At 48.3% G+C, this 23,152-nt stretch overlaps 1 protein-coding gene across 14 annotated transcripts in view; it reads left to right on the top strand.

Annotated features, from left to right (window-relative positions):
- The window catches only part of Bcs1 (mitochondrial chaperone BCS1), a 628,019-nt gene that overhangs the window by 578,467 nt on the left and 26,400 nt on the right, over positions 1-23,152 (top strand). The gene's annotated exons all lie outside the window — the stretch shown is intronic.

Genomic DNA, 23,152 nt, shown 5'->3' with positions numbered 1-23,152 from the left:
CGCGGTAACACATTGCCCAAAAGTGTCTGTTTTCTATGAGAATCTCAATCCACGATCCCTTATCAGTGAGTTCTGCATAACAGGAGAGTGTTGTGACAATGTGACTGGGCTCTCAAATGACCTGCTCATTCGGGGAATCTACGCATAAAACTTTTGCTTTATTAGCAGCTGTGTCACGTGAGAGCTCGCAGAAACGGCCCCATTTTCCGCAGCCAAAACGCACCCTTGAATGAGGGTTGAAATTTGATCTAGCCGATAGTTTGGCTTGCAGCATATAATTCAAATTTCCTGATGCTGCAATGTGGTAACTACCCTGACTGCCGCTACCGAGGCTTTCTTCAAAATCGGCGGCTACTTTTGCAATATCTTTGGGCTTCAACCAGCCCTTTGCTTCCTGCTGAGTAATCAATGAGCAGAGATCAGTTTGCATTAACTCTTTTAGCCTGTCAGCTTTAAGCAACTGCTGAAGACCTTCAAATGACTCCACCCCTACTTTTTCTAGACGTACCGTCACTTGGCTCCAACACAGTCTGCCCCTCTTTTGATTCCCAGAAACATTCGGTGGTACTAGCTCGGAGTCATGCGCAGTTTGTTTAGCACTCTTGATTTTAGGTCTGAGTACGGCATTACAGCTTCTGATTGATTGGCAACGAATGTACACATCTTCACACTTAAGAATGGTAGTAAAATCGTGCCCTGTAATTCCTCAAGTAGTCTCAATGCCGCAAAAAGGGCATCCCCGTTCTTGAACCAGGCGTGAATCATAGGTTCACTTGTGGGCATGACTGCTTTTAACTATTCCACGTATCGACCGTTACTAGAATGCCAATTTCAGTTTTCCCGGCTTCTCTGATGAAGCATGCGATGACCTCATCTTCTCTAGCTCAAAAGCTTGAGCTTTAGGGCTTCGATCTCAAGCTACAACTCGTGGGTGCGATCTGATTCACTAACATTGTCCCCTTCCATCACATCAGTATTATCTGCTTGAGTGTGCCTGAACGCAACCGCATTCCGTGAAAAAAAAATGATGATACTAATAAAATTATTTCAAAAATGGGAGCACCGACATAGCACAAAGCAGTCTCACCTTGCAGTGATGCATCGCCCAATGGCCATGTCAGTTAGAACTGCGCCCGTCTCGTCCCCAACGCTGGTTGAGACGAACTCTTTAGGTGCTCCGGGTACTTTAACTGGATGACCCCTGTCGTTGCGTCAGTCACGTCGACCGTCCCTGCTCCTCTGCTCTCCTTCGCTGATGCGCAGCGCTGTTGGGCCACTCAACTCCAAACTCCAAAGTTGATCAGCAGGACCGTGCGAGTGCCAGGGTTGCTTCTCGCAACACGCCAACAGGTCCCAAAGCAGCGTGCGTCTTGTAAGCTTTCTTGATTTCAGCGTCCTCGTCGCTGCAGGCTCTCCAATCCTGCTGACTGCGCCAGTCAATTTCCTCTTCCTTGGCTAGCTTCTACACTAAATAAGAAGGGAAGGTGTTTGAGGTCACTCAACTGCTATGTTTGTTGCTCAACTAAGTTGAAAAGTTGGTTGTATGCCTCGTATATCGTACATTTGTGTTCTAGTTCCTGCTTTTCTATTCTTGTTTTGTATTTTTGGAAAGTTTCAATAGAGTGCTACAAGCTGGAGGCCTGTTTGAAGTGTGCGCTGAGGAAGTTCGCTCGATCTTATTGTTTAAATTGTTTAAAGAATTCAAGGTTAAACGAAATAGCCTAAATAAAGATCTCAAAAAGGCAGAACAAGAATATTATAACAATATGTTTAGTTCAGTTTCTGGGTGTTCAGATATAATGTGGAAAAGGCTAAATTCTCTCTTAAATCGCAATGTGTCCACGGGTTCAGTACATAGCATGAATCTTAACGGCGAGGTCATATCAGGAAAACCCTTGGCCGACACTTTCAATAAATATTTTGTAAATGTCGCAGAAAAATGTGATGTGAGTAGTAACCTTGGAAGTGTCCCATTTATCGACGGTACCATTTTTCTTGATCCGACAAGTAAGAATGAAGTGAAAGAATTAGTTTTGAATTTGAAAAACAGTACAGCACTTGATATTGACGGGATACAAGTTCAACCTATAAAGCATGTCATTATATTCCTTCTTCCTTATATAACGCATATATTCAATTTGTGCCTTGGCCGGGCTGTTTTTCCCACTAAAATGCAAGTTGCACGCGTTACCGTTCTCTTCAAGAAAGGCGATAGAAATAACATGTCGAATTACGGGCCTGTGTCCATTCTGCCAGTCCTATCGAAGGCATTAGAAAAACTAATATTAAAACGGCTGACTAATTTCGAAAGGAAGTTTCAGTTGCTTCATGACTCGCAGTATGGTTTCCGCAAAGGCTTCAGTACAGAATATGCTCTCATGGCACAGAAAGAGTACATTTATCAGCAATTCGAACAGGGAAACGTTGTGTTGGGGTTGTTCGTAGATTTTACGAAAGCTTTTGACCACATTAACCACAAATTACTTATAGAAAAACTGGAACGGTACGGTATTCGGGGAACGGCGGGATCATTAATACAGTCTTATTTGCAACACCGTAATCAGATTGTTAGCCTGGGTGGTTGCAATTCCGATTCTTTATCAATTGTTGCAGGAGTTCCACAGGGAAGCATTTTGGGACCCTTCCTCTTCAATATTTACATTAATGATATCGTGAACATCTCCTCTAACGTAAAATTTATAATATATGCAGATGATACGAATATATTTTAACAGGAAAATCAGTGAACGAATTAATAACACATGCAAATCTACTGCTGATTAGATTAGAAAAATGGACAAGAAAAAACGGTCTAAAAATAAATGTTGCAAAGACTAAGGCTATGGTATTTCATGCTAAAAATAAAGTGGAAATTGTAAAACAAACGATCTTTTTAAATTCCACCCCTGTCGAGATAGTCCCTTCTCTTAAAATATTAGGAGTAATATTTCAAGAAACATTATCATGGGATCACCACATACACTTCTTAGCTACGAAGGTCTCTCAGGTAGTCGGCCTTGTGTACCGAAACAAGCACTTGCTTCCTCGGAATATTTTGTTGTTAATTTACCATACCTTATTTTTATCAAGAATCAATTACTGCCATCTAGTTTGGGCTCTAACTTCTAAAGAAAACATAAACAAACTTCATATGTTGCAAAAAAGGTTTGTACGGGCGGTAGAGAACGTGCCATGTACTTATCATACTCGTTCCTTATTTGAAAAATACAACCTAATGCCAGTAATAAAAATGCATGAATTTCTTCTGTCCAAAAAATATAAGCAAGACATAAAAAACTCTAACCCGTTTCTAAAGCAGTTGGCAGATTTAATACTCAACCAGCCTAAGTATAATACCCGGAAAAATGAAGTGTGGACTGTTCGAACCTTTAGAACCACATACGGTCTTCAATCGTTGGGAAATAAACTTCCAAGGTTACTAAATGAACTTAGGGATAACGAAATTGACTTAGAAAAAATCACCTTTAAACAACTGCGGAATCATTTCCTCCAGACGTCATGATCACTCGTTTCTGTTACTTGTAATTTCTAAAGAATGTATTTTTGTATTTTGTTTTTGTTGACGTTTATTTTGTATACTGCTTTGTGTTTTTTTTCACGATATGTTTCTTGGTGTCTTGTTTGTTTTTTCTGTTTTAGGAAATGAGTATGCATTTGTGGTGTTGCCAAAGCAATAAATTAGGCATATTTCTTCTTTTTATGATGCTTTTTTCTGTGTTTTGCAAGGCAAATGCGCCTGTATTTCACATTGCGAAATTATTTGTTTATAGCATTATATGTACCAATATGTTACACCTGTACAGTGTTGATTGCTCATTTTTGTCGTATACATGTTTGTATGCTTCGCTCGGATGTATTACGCAAATGCTTCCTTTTTTTAAGGCAAATACGCCAACATTTTTTGCATCTTTTGAAATAGATTTTTTGTTGTTGTTTAAGCATTAGACGTTTCGTTTTATCACACATGTACAGTGATGATTTCTTTCTTGTCATAGACCTGTTTATTTTACGTGTATGATCCCGAATGTTTTTATGAAAGTGTTACCGCTGCTGCGATGTGTTCGGGGAGGGGGAAGGGGGGCCTGCGGCCTTGTCAAGCTGGCATCACGCCAGCTTTTTCTGCAGGTCTCCTGCATCATGTATCCTTGATGCGAAATAAAGTCATTATTATTATCTTCCACGGCCGGACTAGTCGATCCAGGGCATGGCTAGTCTAGCCCTGCCGTGGATCTTCCATGCTTTCTCTTGTGTGTCCACCAGATGGAATTAATGTGAATGTTTTCCTGCTACACCACTAACCATATTCCAGACTTTAGACTGCTGTGTGTATGAATGGATGCCCGATAAAAGCTTGTGCCAACTTTCTCTTCTTGCCTGTCGACGGATATCCTTCTACCATGGACTTTTTTTTTAATTTGTAAGATTCTCGGCTGTTGGTGAGTCCCAGAGCAACCCTCATGATTTGCTTTGCTTTTTGCACGCATTCTGGCACTCTTTGTTACACCGTGGGACATGTGATTTGCTGGGCAGTCTGGAGGTTTGCGGGATGCTTCGTATTGCAGCATCAGTTAGAATAGCTGTAAAGTACTTTACAGCTGCATCTATGCTTAAACATAATATGTCAGTACAACTTAAACGAGTAATACTGTGAAACTGTTCCCCATCTGCTTTGTCTGTGAGCCATTTAGGAACCTGAGGAGGACATTCACTTGATGTCAATGAGCTCAGAACTAAAGGAAAGTGGTCATTCTAAGAGGAATGCTGCAATAATGAAGCATAGAGCGTTATGGGGATACACTGGGTACGAAGTGCTTCGAGGTCTCTGGAAGGGCGTGATGGTTCCGCAGCTTAGATTTGGGAACTCAGTGCTGTGCATTAAGTCAGAGGTGCAATCAGGAATGGATGTAAACCAAAGGACTGTGGGATGCCTCGCATGGGGCGCTCACGGGAAGACTGAATGAGGCTATAAAGGAAGATATGGGATGGACAGGCTTTGAAGTAAGGGAAGCTCAGAGCAAAATGAGATTTGAAGCGAGGCTTAAGAAAATGAAGGAGAGTAGATCGGCAGGGAAGGTGTTCAGGTATTTGTATAGGAAGAGTGTGAACACAAAGTGGAGAAAAAGAACTAGGAGGCTCACCAGTAAATATACGGCAGGCAGTGTGGGTAACATTGCAATAAGGAGCATTAAGCGTAAAGTCAGAGAGGTGGAGAGGATTTATTGAAGGGCAGCAATGGAAAAGAAGCCGGCTCTCAGTAAGTACTGAAAGGACAAGAACAACATAAAGCGGGAGAGATTTTATGATACCTAATTCAAGGGGAAGCTCAATACTGTTTGAAGCAAAGTCGGGTTGCCTTAGAATGCGTAGTGATAAAGCGAGATTCAGTAAAGAAGAACAATGTACATGCTGTGGGGGAGTTAAGGAAATGATGGAACATAATTATGCTTTAATGCGGCGATATCCACCCAGGTATACATGAGGCTATGGGTTTTACGAAAAACTGAACATGTCCACCATAGAAGCAATTAAAAGGTGGTTGGAGTATTGGTGGCAGAAAAGTAGTGATAAAGGACAAAAATAGTGGGAAAGGGAGGACATTCTGCCTGAAGAGGCAGAGAGATAAAACACAAGTTTATATTTGTCTTTGTTATAATAAAACATAAAAAAATATTTCTTTTCGTTCTTTTCTTGCGAGCCTGGTCTCACACATGTTACCGCCCTGTTATAAAGTGGACGCTCATAGCATCCATCCGTCCATCTAGCACTCTGTCAGCGCTGTGAGTGGCCACTGAGTTGTTAACTGACGTGTGATGAATTCTCGTCTCTCCTTCTGCTGCGCCCGTGTTTTGTAGACGTGCGTGCGTGCCATTGTTACTGGTGTTACAAAGTGCGCCGGCTTCAAGAAAGTGAAGAGTGCAGGCTTTTTTATAGCCTCAAACTAAGTGAAAGGAGACAAATTATGCTGCAGCAGGCCCGTTTTCGACGTGACTGAAAAGACCATGGTCGCACAAAGCATACACTGTCATCATTGAAGTTTGTGCAGACACTTCTTCATTGTTTTACCTCGTTATTACGAAGCAAACGACATTAACGTGAGACATGTGCTGTAGCATATTGTCGTCTTGATGGCAACCGAGTGTGATCGGCACTAGTACATACACGCCTCCTGTCTTGGGTTTCATGATTCCATAAAGATTGTATGAATCTTACTATGCTTTCTGTTTTACACACGCCATCAGCGACAGGTGCTTTAAAATAATGGATACCATAGAGTCACTCTTACGGCTGTGGAGTAATAATTCATCATGGCTCTCTCGGGAAGATGTTCTTCATTCTAAGAGTGCATACGGCGATCTGTTTCGTAGTGGAACATATGCGGTTTACGTGGTCGCCTTTCAGAACTTCGATGCCGTTCATTAAAGTATCATTTTCGTTTTGTGCTTGTCTGCAAGCCGAACATTACGTCGTCTTTTCGAATATCGGGGTATATGCAACCTTGGTCATGCCAAGATATATAGAGAAGCAAAGTTCTGCTGTTAATACGCCACGATATGTTGTATACACGGCATATTGTTGCAGAACATGCTTCCAATGAATACATATGCGGGAGCATGAAACATAAGCAATGCACGTTTTTAATTATTGGAGGCTATATACCACAGAAAAAAGATTCGACTGCAGCTACCTCAGTTTTGTCATTCAAAAGTACCTGGGACTGCATATTGATGGGAGACTTCAATACAGATCACCCGTTACGGGGAGGCGTGATGACAAAGAGAAGGGGTGAACAGCTCGTTAACTTCTTACATGATGAAGGTTTAGCAACTGTGTGACAAATACGGGCTCTGCTAAAGAAACGACGAAGAAGACGTTTGTTGTGGCGAAGGCTCGTGCTGCTGTAGCTGCTGCTGAAACCGCTGGCTGCTGTCTCAATGCTCTTAGGCCCATTAAACGGTTGCTTCACCCCGGCTTGGCGTCTAACAGTATTCTCACATTTGGTGGAGAGTGCTGGTTGTCTCAAACTGGAACTCCGTTTCCCGACTCTAACTCAACCTCCCGCCTCGCCAATGCCTGCCGTCATAATGCCATCCGTCACCTGTTCTGGAATGCCACGACAGCGAGATCCTGTGATTTTCAACGCGACCGATGACCAAGACGCTGAAGACTGGCTGTCCCAGTATGAAGTGGTAAGCGCCCATAATAAGTGGGATGAAACAGACAAGCTCGCTTACCTTCATTTCTATCTCGCGGGTGTGGCAGAACTGTGGTTTAACAACCACAAAGCGGAAATAACCTCTTGGTCAACCTTCAAGACGCGCTTTGCAGAAGTCTTTGGCGGACTCGCCAGAGCGCTTGCGTTGCCGGGCACAGTGCTCTGGCGAGACCTTTACCTCGTATATTGAGGATGTTCTGGACCTCTGCCGTCGTATAAATTCCAACATGTCTGACACTGATAAAATACGGCACATCATGAAAGGTATCCGACGACACCTTTCACATGCTCGTTGCAAAAAACCTGCAAACTGTCGCCCAGCTTATTCAGCACTGTCAAAGTTTTGACGAGCTGCGGAGAGAGCGCATTTCTACTCGACGTCCAAACCTCGACACGACCTCTACATCTGTGTTAATCATTGGTGCTATTTCCTCCGAACGAACCACGTTGATTCAGCAAATCCAGCAGTTCATTTATAAAGAAGTGTCGCACCAATTACCTCTTGTGCCGTACGTTCCGACCAGTGCACACACGCTGACCCCAACGCTCCGCAAGGCAATCGAAGAGCAAGTTTCTGACACCCTGTCTCCCACATATCATCCTGCACCTATCTCTGCCCCTCTCACTTACGCTGAGACCGCCAGATGATCGCCGTCATCGCTACCAACCATCACGAATCTTGCTCGACAGTCCCGTCCCCTCTACGCAGCAAGTCCACCTATTGGTCCCCACCCACCTCCTGTTCGCCACCCCGCACCACCATCAACTAACCCTTGGGACACTCTGGACAACTGGCGAATTTGCTATTTCTGCCATCTTCCCGGTCATGTAGCATGTTATTGCCGCCGTTGGAATCGCAACCCAACTGCTGGTGAGGCGACTCACGACTCCTATCGTCCAGAGCCACCACAATCGTCTTCGTCCCTCCCCCCCCCCCCCTCCCACGTCAGATCAGTCGCCGCGGCTTCGACAGGGCTAGGTCGCCCTCACCATGGCGTCGTTCTATTTCTCTGATGCTTTCTCGATCACCACCCGCCCAAACAAAAAACTGACCATCGCAGTTCCCGAGGCAAGAGCTGCGCACATATCGAAACCTTAAGGCCTCTGTTTTTACCTGCTAATAAAATAACTGTGCATATTGATGGTATACCTGCGAAAGCCCTCGTTGATACTGATACTGCCGTGTCTGTGCTTAGTGGTGAACTGTGCCGCAAGTTGAAGAAGCTTATGCTGCCGCTTTCCAACGTCTCTCTCCGCACGGCCGCTGCGCATCACATCCAACCTTCAGCGTCGTGCACAGCTCGACTGGTCATCCAAAATATTTTGCATGTAGTCGAATTCGTTGTATTTTCCCCATGTCCACACGATATCATTTTAGGCTGGGACTTCCTCTGCGCTCATCATGCCGTCGTTCACTGTGCGCGTGCCGAACTAGAGTTGTCGACGATGTGTGAACTGCCCCTGTGTGAAGCGCCGACGTCTGACAGACCTTCTTTCAAGCCGCCATTTTTCCGAGTCACCGTGGCCGCGGACACTCACATCCTTTCTCTATTCTGTCTTCTTGTGCCACTCTTCTGCGACGACGCACCCTCTGTCACCGCCCTCTTTATCCCTTTTGACGCCTTCGGCTCTCGCAAAAGCTTCCTTCCCCCGTTCGCAGTTGTCACCGTAGAAAACTCGCGTGGCTTCATTTATATAATGAACTCGCTTCCTTCCCCAGCCATATTATTTCGTGGCGAAATCCTCAGTCACCTTGAAGAAATTGATTCTGTTTCATCCAGTCACCTACCTGATGACGCCATCATCTCACTTAAACATCATTACCTTTGAAAACACTCCCACTTCATTTCTGGAGGCGTTTTTTCCATCGCTTGAACCTAAACTTCCCGCTGCTTAGCGCACCGAACTCCTGGCTTTACTCGGTCACTTCAAGATATCATGTCACTATAGCCAACCTTCTTTGGGTCGCATGTCTGCCATTGTTCACAAAATCGACACCGGTAGCCACACACCTTTGCGCCAGCGCCCATATAGAGTTTCTCACGCTGAACGTCGTGCCATTGATGATCAGGTGAACGATATGCTTCGACGTCGCGTCATACAGCCTTCAAACAGCCCTTGAGCTTCTTCGGCTGTACTGGTGAAAAAAAAAAGGATGGCAGCATCAGATTTTGCGTTGATTACAAGCGTCTTAATATCACGAGAAAAGATGTTTATACGCTGCCCAGAATCGATGATGCCCTCGATTGCATGCAAGGAGCAGAGTTCTTTTCTTCTTTAGACCTTCGATCCGGCTACTGGCAGGTCCCTAATAATGAAGCCAACCGCTACAAGACTGCGTTTGTAACGCCTCACAGATTGTACGAGTTCAGCGTGATGCCATTCCGCCTCTGTAATTGGCCTGCCACCTTCGAGCGTCTCATGGACAATATCCTGAGAGGCTTTAAATGGAACACATGCCTGTGCTATTTGGATGACGTCGTCATTTTCTCGAAGGACTTCGACTCCCACCTCAGCCGCCTCGCAAGCCTCCTGACTTGTCTTTCGGACCCTGGACTGCAACTGAATTTGAAAAAATGCCACTTCGCTGCCCGCCAGCTTACCATCTTAGGGCATGTTGTTAGCAAGCATGGTGTCTGTCCTGATCCAGCCAAGCTTCGCGCTGTCGCCAACTTTCCCAGGCCAGCTGCACTAAAAGAAGTCCGCAGGTTCATCGGCCTCTGCTCATATTTTCGCTGTTTTGTGTGCAATTTTGCCACCATAATCGCACCCATGACGCAGCTACTTGCTGACAACCAAGACATCTCGGCGTGGTCCCCAGCATGCAACGAAGCATTCGCCTCTTTACGCCATCTTCTGACATCACCACCTATCCTACGCCACTTTGACCCAGACGCTCCAACCGAAATCCATACGGACGCTAGTGGAGTAGGCCTCGGCGCTATTCTTGCTCAGTGTAAATCTGTCTTCTATGAGTATGTTGTATCCTACGCTAGTCGCACCCTCACTAAAGCGGAAAAGAACTATTCAGTCACTGAGAAAGAATGCCTTGCCATTGTTTGGGCAATCACAAAATTCCGACCTTATGTATATTGCCGCCCATTTGACGTGGTGAGTGATCACTACGCATTGTGTTGGTTGTCATCATTAAAAGACCCATCTGGTCGCCTAGCTCGCTCGGCACTACGTCTCCAAGATTATGACATTCCTGTAATTTATCGGTCAGGCCGCAAGCATTCAGACCCCAACGGTCTTTCTCGCTCGCCACTTCCCCACGAATATGTTACAGCGTCTGTTTCCAGCTGCGAATGTTCTTCACTTGAACATGCCGACATATCCGCTGAGCAACACCAGGATTCATGGATAGCGTCTCTCTTAGAGTACCCGTCCCAGACGTCTCCACGTACCGACAACCGTTTACTTCGATGAACTGCTCGCCATTTTATCATCCGTGACGGTCTTCTGTACAGGCGAAACTGCCTATCTGATGACCGCAAATGGTTGCTGGTGATCCCTTGCCACCTACGATCTGACGTCTGTGCCTCCTTCCACGCGGATCCGCAATGCGCCCACGCAGGTGTAGTGAAGACGTATGCTCGCCTACAAGTTCGATATTACTGGCGCGGAATGTACCGCTTTGTTAGGCAGTACGTCCGTCCATGTTCCTTGTGCCAACGCCAGAAGAGCTGCCCTCGCACAAACACAGGGCCACTTCAGCCACTGCCTTGTCCTTCTCGGCCTTTCGGCCACATCGAAATCGACTTGTACGGTCCCCTACCATACACACCAAATGGAAACCGGTGGGTCATCGTAGCCGTGGACCACCTTGCGCGCTACGCAGAAGCTTCGGCGCTTCCCGAGGCCACTGCGTGTGAAGTCGACTTGTTCATTCTGCACAACCTCGTCCTTTGGCATGGTGCACCCCGTGAGCTTCTCAGTGACCGTGGGCGTTCTTTCTTGTCGGAAGCTGTAGATGCCCTCCTGCGCGAATGCAACATCGTGCACCGAACAACGACCGCATACCACCCCCAAACAAACGGGATGACCGAGTGATTTAATCGCACGCTAGGTGACATGCTCTCCATGTGTTTCCTGTGACCATACGAACTGGGACTGCATACTGTCATTCGTTACTTACGCTTACAACAGCGCAATTCAATCTACAACTGGATTGTCCCCGTTCTTCCCTCTTTATGGCCGGGAACCTTCATCGTTCTTGGACACTATCCTTCTGTACCGCCCAGACCCCTCAGAATCGACGACCTTGGCAGAAGCCACCACATATGCCGAAGAATGTCGGCAGCTCGCACGCTCGCTTACTACGCACGATCAGGCTCGCCAGAAGTAAGCCATTGACCGACGCTCGTTCCCTTTATCGTGCGCGCCTCAAACAATCGTGTGGCTCCGCGTACCATCGTCTACCCCAGACCTTTGCTCAAAGTTCATACCCAAATATGATGGTCCGTACCAGATCCTGCGCCAGATATAACCAGTCAAGTCAACTACCGTAATTACTTGAATCTAACGCGCTCCTTTTTTCCGGTTAAGCGAGTTCATAAATCGCATGCACGTTAGAATCGAGTACGGAAAAAAAATGAATACGGTCATTCTATTGCCACCGGCATTTCCAAAATGCCCCCCCCCCCCCCCCCTATGTGAGTCGGCATGGTGCGTTGGCCATTTCTGCCTATGTGTTTCCCATGTGTGGCACTTAATACGTGTGCTGAGGAGTTCGTCATCTTGTGGTGCATTAGCATCCATGGCATGGAAGGACCGATTCCAAAAACTCTACGAGTGCACCACGATGCCGCTTTTAAGAGAAAAATCATTGCGTGTGCCGAAACGGATGGAAATCGGGCTGCATCGCGGTCGTTTGGAGTTCCCAAAAAATGTGCGTGTGGGACTAGCGGAAATAAAAGCAGGAGATTGTCGACAGCAAAGATAAAGGCTTCTGTGGACCACAGCAGGATCGGTTTCCGCAAATTGAAGAGCTGCTCGCCGAGTATGTGATTGAGCAGTGAGCGGCACAGCTGCCCGTGATGACAGAATTTCTCCAAGTGCAGGCTATGCAGTTAGCCTTAATTGATTTATATGTGGGGTTTAAGGTCCCAAAACCACTATATGATTGTGAGAGACGCCGTAGTGGAGGGCTCCGGAAATTTCGACCACCTGGTGTTCTTTAACGTGCACCCAAATCTGAGCACACGGGCCTACAACATTTCCGCCTCCATCGGAAATGGAGCCGCCGCAGCCAGGATTCAAACCCGCGCCCTGCCGGTCAGCAGCCGAGTACCTTAGCCACTAGACCACCGCGGCGGGGCAATGCAGTTAGCCTTAGAAAACGGTCTAATGCGGAGCCAGTTTAAAACGAGCAGGTGCTGGCTAACTGACTTTATGAAGAGGAAAGGCTTTTCTCTCTGAAAGCAAACGAGCATGAGTCAAAACTTGCCGGAGGAGTACGAAGAAAAGCTTCACAGTTTTCAAAGGTTCGTCCTAAACTTGCGGCACAACAACGGCTACCTGCTTGGGCAAATCGGGAATGCCGATCAGACGCCTCTTTACTTCGACATGCCTGGCATTACAACCATTGAGAAGAAGGGGGCGAAGAAAGTTCGCGTGCTGACATAGGGCCACGGTAGAACTAGAGTGACGGCAATGTTCCGTTGCACGTCTGATAGACACAAGCTTCCCTGTACCTCATATTTAAACGGAAGACGCTCCCGAAAGGAGTCGTATTCCCGAGTGGTGTCATCGTGCCGGTCAATGAGAAAAATGGCGCGTTGCAATCGCGCCATTGCGCGTTCAATCGGTCTTTGCGCGAAAGTGCGCGTTGCAATCGGTCTTTTTTTTTTCCGTCATGGAAACCGGGTGCACGTTGCAATCGAGGGCACAGTAGAATCGAGTAAATACGGTACATGATTGAACGTATTCAGCCACCTACAGATAAACCGCCCCGAGGGCGCGAAACTGTGCACGTCGACCGTCTAAAACTTCACTATGACGCACCAGTCCTGTTTGTGCCATAGGTCGCCAGGATGGCCCCTTTTGCACCGGGGAGTCAATGTAGTGACAAATACAGGCTCTACTAAAGAAACGACGAAGAAGACGTTTGTTGTGACGGAGGCTCGTGCCGCTGTAGCTGCTGCTGAAATCGCTGGCTGCTGTCTCGGTGCTGTTGGACCCATGAAACGGTTGCTTCACCCCGGCTTGGCTTCTAACAGTATTCTTACACAACGAATAATGGTGGTTCGCCTACGTATTTACATTGCCCAACATACTGTAGCACCTTGTGCTTTGGATTTTTCCCAGAAGCATTGAGAAACTGCTTGACCAAAGTTATGTATTGCGCTAGTTGGTTTTGTAATGACTGAAAAAATTACTCTACAGTTACTACGGAGAAGGAAGTTGGAGGGAAGACAAGAAATGAAATGGACAATACAAGCGCAAACTATCAACTGGAGAAAGATTGCCGTGCCCTACCCTCTATGTAAACCGACTTTTCTTTTTCCTGGAAGCCTTTTTTGTTACAAGTTCTTTCAATAAACTTCATTTGATAATTTGCACTTCTACTGTCCTCTTCATTTCTTGTCTTCCCCTTAACTTCGTTCTCCATAGCAACTGTGGCGCAATTTTTTCAGTCATGAGAAACTGCTTGCTGTACGTCGCCGCGCAGAGAGGAAGTACAGAAGAACCAAATCTGTATCAGACCTTAGATCATGCCGCCAAGCTCAACGGCATGTACGCCGACAAATGGATAAGTTGGACACTAAACTGTGGAAAAAATTTTGTACTTCCTTAGATCCTGAAAAGTCACTATGCAAATAATGGCAAATAATGCGCAGCCTACAATTTTCCTGTCAAGAAAAGTACCCATTCCAAGCTGTGCGGTTAGGCAACGTAAGAGCGAAGTAGACGTTGCAGAAAAGGGCTGCAAAATTATTGTAGCTGGAACTATTGCTATTCTATCAACAAATGACCAACAAGCCCTGCCAGCCTCAAATGGCAGTCTTGATGTCTTGTTTACGATATAAGAATTAGATGCCGCACTTGCCTCTACTCGACGCCCACCGGCACTGGGACCAGACGGCATTACGTACGCTGCACTCTGTTCTATGGGGGTAGAACCATGCACTTTTTTTCTATCCATCTTCAAGGCATTGTGGAGCACAGGTACAGTGCCAGACAAATAGAAAACCAGTTGTATCGTCGTGCTTCTGAAGCCTGAAAAAAACACCACATGCCTTATAATCTTACAGACCAATCGTCCTGGCAAGCTGTGTAGGCAAGGTCATGGAGAAATTGGGGCTGGCAAGGCTCGAATGGTTTCTGGCGAAAAACAACCTCTACCCAGACATGATGACAGGTTTTCGCAAAGAGAGGTCTTCTATTGACAGCGTGATCAACGTGGTATCAACTGTCTAACAGGGAATACAGCGTCGACGCTTGACAGGAGCTCTGTTTTTAGATGTTAAAGGTGCCTACGATAATGTATTGCACGACGCCATCCTTGATGCACTTGAGTTGCTAGATATTGGAGGCAGAATGCTTCTGTAAGTAATGATTTACCTTACAGGCTTTACCATATGTATGGCGACGGCAGACGGAGAGATGAGTGGACATGAAGTCTTTCGTGGTATTCTTTGGGGTGGCAATCTCATCCCAACACTCTTCAACATTACTCTCATTGGCCTCGCTGATCTAGTACCAGAGACCGCCAGGATGAGCCTGTACGCAGACAACATCTACATATGTGCTTCTCATGTTTCACGGCCACAGCTTCGTGCAAATCTACAACGTGCAGCATCGGTCACCTTTAAATATTTGCATTCGCGAGGTCTACAGTTGACGACTGTGAAGTGTGCGGCTCTCACATTTATGGGCAAATCGATGCAACATTGTCTGATTACGATTGATGGCACTTTGGTACGATATGTAATGCATCACCGATTTATAAGAGTTGTGATCGACCGAAACTTGTCCTGGTCTAAGCATGTGTCGATGCTTGGATCCAAACTAAGCAGCTTCGTAGTTATGCTTGGATATATAGCAGGCACGAAATGGCACCCATTAGAAAGGTCATTGCTCCAACCGTATGAGGCACTTTTCGCACGCTACCTGCATTATAGATTACCCATTAGGACCAGTATTTGCTCCACTTGCCTGCCTACATTGCAAAGCTTCCAAGCTCTGGCATTGAGAACATGTCTTGAACTGCCACTCTGTACTTCAATGATAGGAGTTATCGTGGAAGCACACATATCTCTAATAGACAGCTGTCTTTCATGTGAACATTTAAACATATATCTTCGACTGTTTACCCATCACGGTCGTCATCCTTTATTGAAGATCCACATCCACCAACCACACAGCACTTCTGCAGAAGCAATCTCGCATCATAAGAGCATGATTCCTTCAGGCTTTGCTCCAGCAAAAGTTGCAGAAGTACCAGCATGGACTTTATGAAGACCTGAGGTGCACCTATGTTCATTCCAGGAGAAAAATGGCATGTGCCATTTTTCTCCTGGAAAGATTTATTATATTATTATTTATATTATAAGACAACGACCGGTACGACAGTAGATAGGTATTTTATGCAGTCACGTGAGCCACAAGCAGCGCAGCCTGCGTGCCTAACAATGATGATAGTTATTATGGTTTTGGGTGTGCAGATGAAGACTATGAAGCAAATAGTCAGTGCTCACACTATTTACCCCCTTATTACCCCCCTTCGCAAAAGAGAGCATTAAGTTAAAAGGGTGGGACGCCGAATATATTGCCACGTTCCATTTCCCAAGTTTTTGTTATCGTCCCAAAACACCACACCATTCTCAGCGCGAACCGCGCCTGCAGTTTTCGAGAAGGTTCCGGACTGTAGTAGATCATTTCGATAAGATCACGCCCACTGTGCGAACGGTACAGATTGTTCTGGAACCTACGCCGCCGCCAGCGATAATGCTAGAACATTCGACGGCAAGAGTATAAATGCCGACACGCTTTGCCGCTTGTCAGTTATTGATCGAAGGCCGACGCTCCGTTCGCCGCTATCAGTCCGAGACTGCTATCTGTGCGAGACTGCTGCTGTAATTGCACTTTCCGTTTACCGGGCACAGGTTCGCCCAAATAAACAGTTAAACCCCAACACGAAGTCTCCTGTCTTCGGCCACGTCACGACCCCGTGACATCTGGTGGAGGTGCTGCTTCGTTCATGTACCGGACGCCCCCGTCTAGCCGTGAACCCAGCCCACGTCGCGGAGAAGACACAGACGCCAAACAGGAGCAGCGAACAAGCCGCCGACAGCAAGAGCTACCACCGGAGTACGGGCTTCTAGAAGACAAGGCGCGGAAGACCAAGGCCATGACCGTGACTGCAGCGACAATGACAACCGCCGCATCCCAGCCCACGATGGTCATGCATCAACCCGGGGAACCACCAATTTTCCATGGGTCATCGTTCGAAGACCCGGAGTCCTGGCTAGAAACATACGACCGTGTGGCCGCCCTCAACCACTGGGACAACGAAGAAAAGCTCCGTCGTGTGTACTTCTACCTGGAAGACACCGCAAGGACCTGGCTAGAGAACCGTGAGTCCACGCTCCGAACGTGGGATGTCTTCTGCGGCGCATTTCTGCAAACGTTCGCGAGTGTCGCTCGCAAAGAAAGCGCCGCTGCTCAACTAGAGACTCGGGTTCAGCTACCAAATGAGAAGGTTGGAATTTTCACAGAGGAGATGACCCGCCTATTTCGTCACGCTGACCCAGACATGCCTGAGGAGAAGAAAGTTCGTTTCCTCATGCAAGGGGTCAAACAGGAGCTCTTCGCCGGACTAATGAGGAATCCACCGAACACCGCCCAAGAATTTGTATCCGAGGCGACCACCATCGAAAAAACCCTTGACATGCGCACCAGACAGTATAATCGTCGCCTGACTCCAGAATGCGCTGCTGCTCAAACCAGTGACTCCGACAACCTGCGTGAAACGATCCGAGCGATCGTGCGGGAAGAGCTGCGCAAACTGTTGCCTTCGGCGCACCCTCAAGTGGATTCGATCGCCGACATTGTGCGAGAAGTTCGGCAATCTCTTCGAATTCCCCAAACACCGCTGCCCGAGCCAGAAACTATGAGCTACGCCGCTGCAGTGCGCCATAACGCTCCTCCCCGTCCACGCCAAAACGCCGCCCTGTCGCACTTTCGTCGCCGGACACCACCGCCGCCACCACCCCCACCGACGACCTACCGTTCACCAGCAGGCCAGCGCAGTGCGCCGAGGAAAACCGACGTTTGGCGCACCCCTGACCACCGCCCACTGTGCTACCACTGCGGCGAGGCCGGGCACACTTACCGCCATTGCCAGTACCGACAGATGGGACTGCGTGGCTTCGCCGTCGATGCACCACGTCCGCAGCCAGGGGAACGGCCACGTGACATCGCCGACTACCTGACAGGAACTCAATGGACACCTCGAAGTCCTTCCCGTTCGCCGTCGCTCAGCCGCCGCATGTCACCGCACCACCGGCAGTACTCCGGCCCAACGCAGGGCCGGTCTCCTAGCCCGTATCCGGGAAACTAAGGCCAGCAACCGGTGGAGGTGCGGTTGCTGTGCGACGAACTACCGAAGATCCTCCGACGACGACGACGCCGCGACGGAGCTTTCCGAACACAATGCCAACCAGGCAAAGCACTGACGGCGAAAGCTCACTTACCAGGGGTGGCCTGACGACGCAACATGGAAGCAGCGGATCAAGCCGACGCAGCCGTGACCCGACGCCACGCCCTAACTGTAATGCGAGACGGCGAACTAGCGACCTCGATGTTCTTATCGACGGCCACAGTGTGACTGCTCTCGTCGATACTGGAGCCGACTATTCTGTCATCAGTGGGTCGTTCGCCGCGAAGATTAAGAAAGTTAGGACAGCTTGGAAAGGCCCTGAAATCCGCACAGCCGGAGGTCATCTCGTAACGCCTGCAGGAATCTGCACAGCGAGAGTCATCATTAACGGCCGTATTTATCCTACAGACTTCGTAGTCCTACAGCGTTGCTCGAGAGATGTCATCCTTGGCATGGACTTCTTATGCCTCCATGGTGCTGTCATCAACCTAAAAACAAAGTCGATAACGTTATCCACAGAAGAAGCACTGCCGCCGCGCACGCCGTCAGGACACCATGCCTTGAATGTGCTGGAAGAAGAAGTCACCATTCCGCCTTGCTCAAGGGTCATTATTTCAGTCGGCGCTCCTAAATCACCTGACTTGGAAGGCGTCGTTGAAGACAGTCAGCATCTGTTGGTCACCCGAAATATTTGCGTCGCAAGAGGAATTGCAGAGCTGCGGGGAGGCAAAGCAACGGTTATGCTCACGAATTTCAGCAATGAGTACAAACATGTGAACAAAAGAACAACGGTCGCATACATCGAAGAAATTGTTGAAGCCACCAGTGCTCTCGCCCTTGCCGATTCTGTGGAACCTGCTCAGAGGAACCAAGCCCCTCCCATAGCTTTCGACGTCAATCCCAGACTACCGAACGATAAGCAAGAACAGCTCAAGGCCCTGCTTCTGCAATACGAAGATTGCTTTTCGTCGTCATCGAAAATTCGGCAGACCCCAATCACGAAACATCGCATCATAACCGAAGAAAATGCCAGACCACTCCGTCAGAGTCCGTACAGGGTTTCGAAGCGAGAACGTGAGGCCATGAAGAGACAAGTTGATGAAATGCTGCGGGATGACATTATCCAGCCGTCCAAGAATCCATGGGCATCCCCCGTGGTGTTAGTGAAGAAAAAGGATGGGACCCTACGTTTCTGCGTCGATTATCGCCGCCTGAACAAAATCACAAGAAAGGACGTGTATCCTCTCCCACGAATAGACAACGCACTTGATCGGCTCCATAACGCCAAGTACTTTTCGTCAATGGACCTCAAGACTGGCTATTGGCAAATCGAAGTCGACGAAAGAGACCGAGAGAAGACGGCGTTTATAACACCGGACGGCCTCTTCGAGTTTAAGGTGATGCCCTTCGGCCTTTGCTCAGCGCCTGCAACTTTTCAACGTGTTATGGATACAGTACTGGCAAGATTGAAATGGCAAACTTGCCTTGTGTACTTGGACGACGTCGTCGTGTTTTCTTCGAGTTTCGACGAGCATCTTCGGCGCCTTGAAGCTGTACTTCAAGCCATCAAGACGTTCGGACTCACACTGAAGCCAGAAAAGTGCAGATTTGCGTATGAGGAGCTCTTGTTTCTGGGACACGTTATCAGCAAGTCTGGAGTTCGTCCCGATCCACGGAAAACAGCCGCCATCGCCGACTTCTCGCCGCCCACTGACAAGAAGGCCGTGCGCTGATTTCTGGGCCTGTGCGCCTATTATAGGCGGTTCGTGAAAAACTTCACCCGCATCGCCGATCCTCTCACTAACCTTACCAAGGCCGACGTGGAGTTCAAGTGGGAAACGCCACAGGAACACGCTTTCCAGGAGCTTAAACATCGCCTCCAGACGCCTCCGTTACTTGCCCATTTCGACGAATTCGCCGAGACAGAAATACATACTGACGCAAGCAGCGTAGGTCTTGGCGCCAATCTTGTGCAGAAGGCTGACAGACTTGAAAGGGTTATTAGTTACGCCAGCCGATCGCTATCCAAAGCAGAAGCAAATTATTCCACAACAGAAAAGGAGTGCCTCGCCATCATCTGGGCTACGTCGAAATTTGGCCCCTGCCTTTACGGCAGGGCCTTCAAAGTTGTGAGCGACCACCACGCCTTGTGTTGGCTAGCCACCTTGAAGGACCCTTCAGGTCGCCTCGCACGATGGAGCCTGAGACTTCAAGAGTATGACATTACTGTCATTTACAAGTCCAGCAAAAAAACATTCCGACGCCGACTGTCTCTCTCGTGCGCCTGTCGACCAACCGCTACCCGACGACCCGGATGACGAGTACTTCTTGGGAACGATAACTACCGACGACTTCGCTGAACGACAGCGGGCCGACCCGGAACTTAAGGCCCTAATAGAATACCTCGAAGGCAGGACCGCCGAAGTCCCGAAGGTATTCAAGCGCGCACTTGCGTCGTTCTTTCTACAAAACGGTCTTTTACAAAAGAAAAACTTTTCACCGCTTCGAGCTAAGTACCTCCTTGTGGTGCCTTCAGCTCTGCGACCAGAACTCCTGCAGGCCCTGCACGACGATCCGACGGCAGGGCACCTCGGTGTTTCTCGCACGCTCGCGAGGATACAAGAAAGTTACTACTGGCCACGTCTTACCACCGACGTCACTCGTTATGTGAGGACATGCCGGGACTGTCAGCGACGCAATACACCGCCGACAAGGCCAGCGGGACTTCTGCAGCCAATTGATCCACCTTGCCGACCTTTCCAGCAGATTGGTATGGACCTACTGGGGCCGTTCCCGACGTCGGCTTTCGGAAACAAGTGGATCGTGGTAGCTACCGACTACCTCACCAGCTACGCCGAGACAAAAGCCCTGCCAAAAGGCAGTGCATCCGAGGTAGCTAAGTTCTTCGTCGAAAATATCGTCCTACGTCACGGCGCCCCGGAGGTCCTTATCACCGACAGAGGAACGGCATTCACTGCCGACTTAACTCAAGCGATCTTGGCATACAGCCAAACAAACCACCGCCGGACAACAGCGTACCACCCTCAGACCAACGGCCTCACCGAGCGGCTTAACAAGACGATCGCCGACATGCTGTCAATGTACGTCGATGTCGAACACAAGACGTGGGACGCTATTTTTCCGTATGTGACCTTCGCATACAACACGGCGGTGCAGGAGACGACGCAGATATCTCCATACAAATCGGTCTACGGAAGGAGCCCGGCAACGATGCTCGATGCCATGTACCGAACATCACCGACGAAGAAAACCTCGATGTGAGTGAGTACCTTCAACGCGCCGAAGAAGCCCGACAACTCGCGCGTTTCCGTATCAAGAATCAAAAGAGGAAAGTGAAGTACCTTGTCGGGATCGGGCTCAATGCCATGCTTACTGACGACGTAACCTAAAACCTTGATGTCGCGACTGGCAAGCCGACACTTGTGTTGAGCTGGAGACCAGCCTTAGCTAGACACCTTGGAACTTCGTCTAGCCGGTCCAGATGTTGTGAGAAGTTTGACGAAAAGGTGGTAATGCCGTCCAAATAGCAAAAGCAGGTCTGCCATTTTAAGCCCCACAGTACCGTATCATCATGAATTCGAATGTGGCAAGGACATTGCATAGGCCAAAAGACATTACATTGAATTCGAAGAGTTCATCAGGTGTGGCAAAGGCAGTCTTCTCTTTATCGTACTTGTTCATGGGGATCTACAAATAACCAGAGCGTAAGCCAAGGCTTGAAAAGTACTCGGCAATTTTAATGTGTCAAAAGCATCATTGATCCGAGGCATAAGATAGTCGTCCTTACAGGTAATCTTGTTCAGTGCTCTATAGTCAGCACAGTATCGCACAGAGCCATCTTTCTTTTTCACTACCGTATAAACCGAAATATAAGTCGAGATATTTTCAATGAAATAAGCTAAAGTCGCCCCTCGTCATATATAGTGGTGTCTAGCCGAAAGTGCAAAGTTGTCTGGCAACATTTGGCTTGCAAGTGCTTGTGCAGCCGGACACGGCCATATCTGCATCCAAATCCAATGGCAGTCTGTTTTCTTTTTCTCTTCGCCTGTTTTCTTTGTGTTCGTGATTTGCTTCCGATCTGTTCAGAGTTTTCGCTCCGCTTGAAATCGCGCTGCATTTTTAGTGGTATTTTTTTTTTCATTCAGTCAATATGAGCAGCGGTACGAGGAGGCAGTACTCAGCTGCGTTTGAACTAAATGTTGTTGAGTTCGCAGAAGCGAACGGGAATATGACTTCTCAGTGCCGCCTTGGTGTATCAGAAAAAAAGCGTGCGCTATTGGAGGGCGCAGAAAGGGAAGCTGCAGATGTGGAATCCTCGAAAAATGTCGTTTGCAGCTGGAGGATAAGCTAGCGGACTTTGTGCAGGAAGTTCGTGCGCGCTCGCTGCCAGTGACCATAGACACCATTCGCAAGAAAGCCGTGGAACTCACTCGAGAAGCTGGGCTCACCAGAGAAGAGTTTCGTGCACCGAACTCTTGGGTGCGTCGATTTATGCGAAGAAAAGGATTTTCTCTCCGGCGGCGCACATTCATCCAAAAGTTGCCGGAGGAGTTCGAGGACAAGCTCATAAACTTTCAGTGCTTCATGAACCGGCTTCCGGAGCAGAACGACTACATGATGGGGCAGACTGGCAACGCCAATGAGACCCCTGTGTGGTTTGACATGCCTTCGTCGACCACGATCACGCAGCGCGGCGATAAGGATGTAAAGCTGTTGTCCACTGGCAACGAGCACTCGCGCTTCACCGTCATGCTGGCATGCCCGGCAGATGATAGAAAGCTTCCGCGCTTCGTCATTTTCAAACGCAAGACAATGCCGAAGGAAGTGTTCCCGCCCGGTGTTGTTCGCGTCGACAAAAAGGGATACATGGACGAGGCCATGATGCTCGAATGGATACGAATGGTGTGGAACCGTCGGCCAGGTGCACTGCTGCGTCTTCGTAGCATGCTGGTGTTGGATGCGTTTCGTGGCCACTTAACCGACGCAGTGAAACGCGCACTTGGCGACGAGAAAACGGACCTCGCCGTGATACCAGGTGGTATGACGTCCACCCTCCAGCCGCTCGACGTTGTGCTAAACAAGCCGTTCAAGGACCGAGTGCGGCTGGAATACCAAGAGTGGATGTCCGGCGACAACCCCAAGACACCGACGGGCCGCCTACAGAGGCCACCGCTTGCGACTGCTTGGGGCTGGGTGCTTTCCGCCAGGCGCTCCTTGCCGGATTCCATGGTGGAAAATGCTTTCAAGAAATGTTGCACCAGCAACTCGCTGGATGGTACTGAAGACAACGC

The sequence above is a fragment of the Rhipicephalus microplus genome, chromosome 1 (genome assembly GCF_043290135.1).
Source record: "Rhipicephalus microplus isolate Deutch F79 chromosome 1, USDA_Rmic, whole genome shotgun sequence".
In the NCBI taxonomy this organism is placed as follows: Eukaryota; Metazoa; Arthropoda; class Arachnida; order Ixodida; family Ixodidae; genus Rhipicephalus; species Rhipicephalus microplus.
Note: the sequence above shows the minus strand (reverse complement) of the source record. Positions and strands in the feature narration are given on the sequence as shown.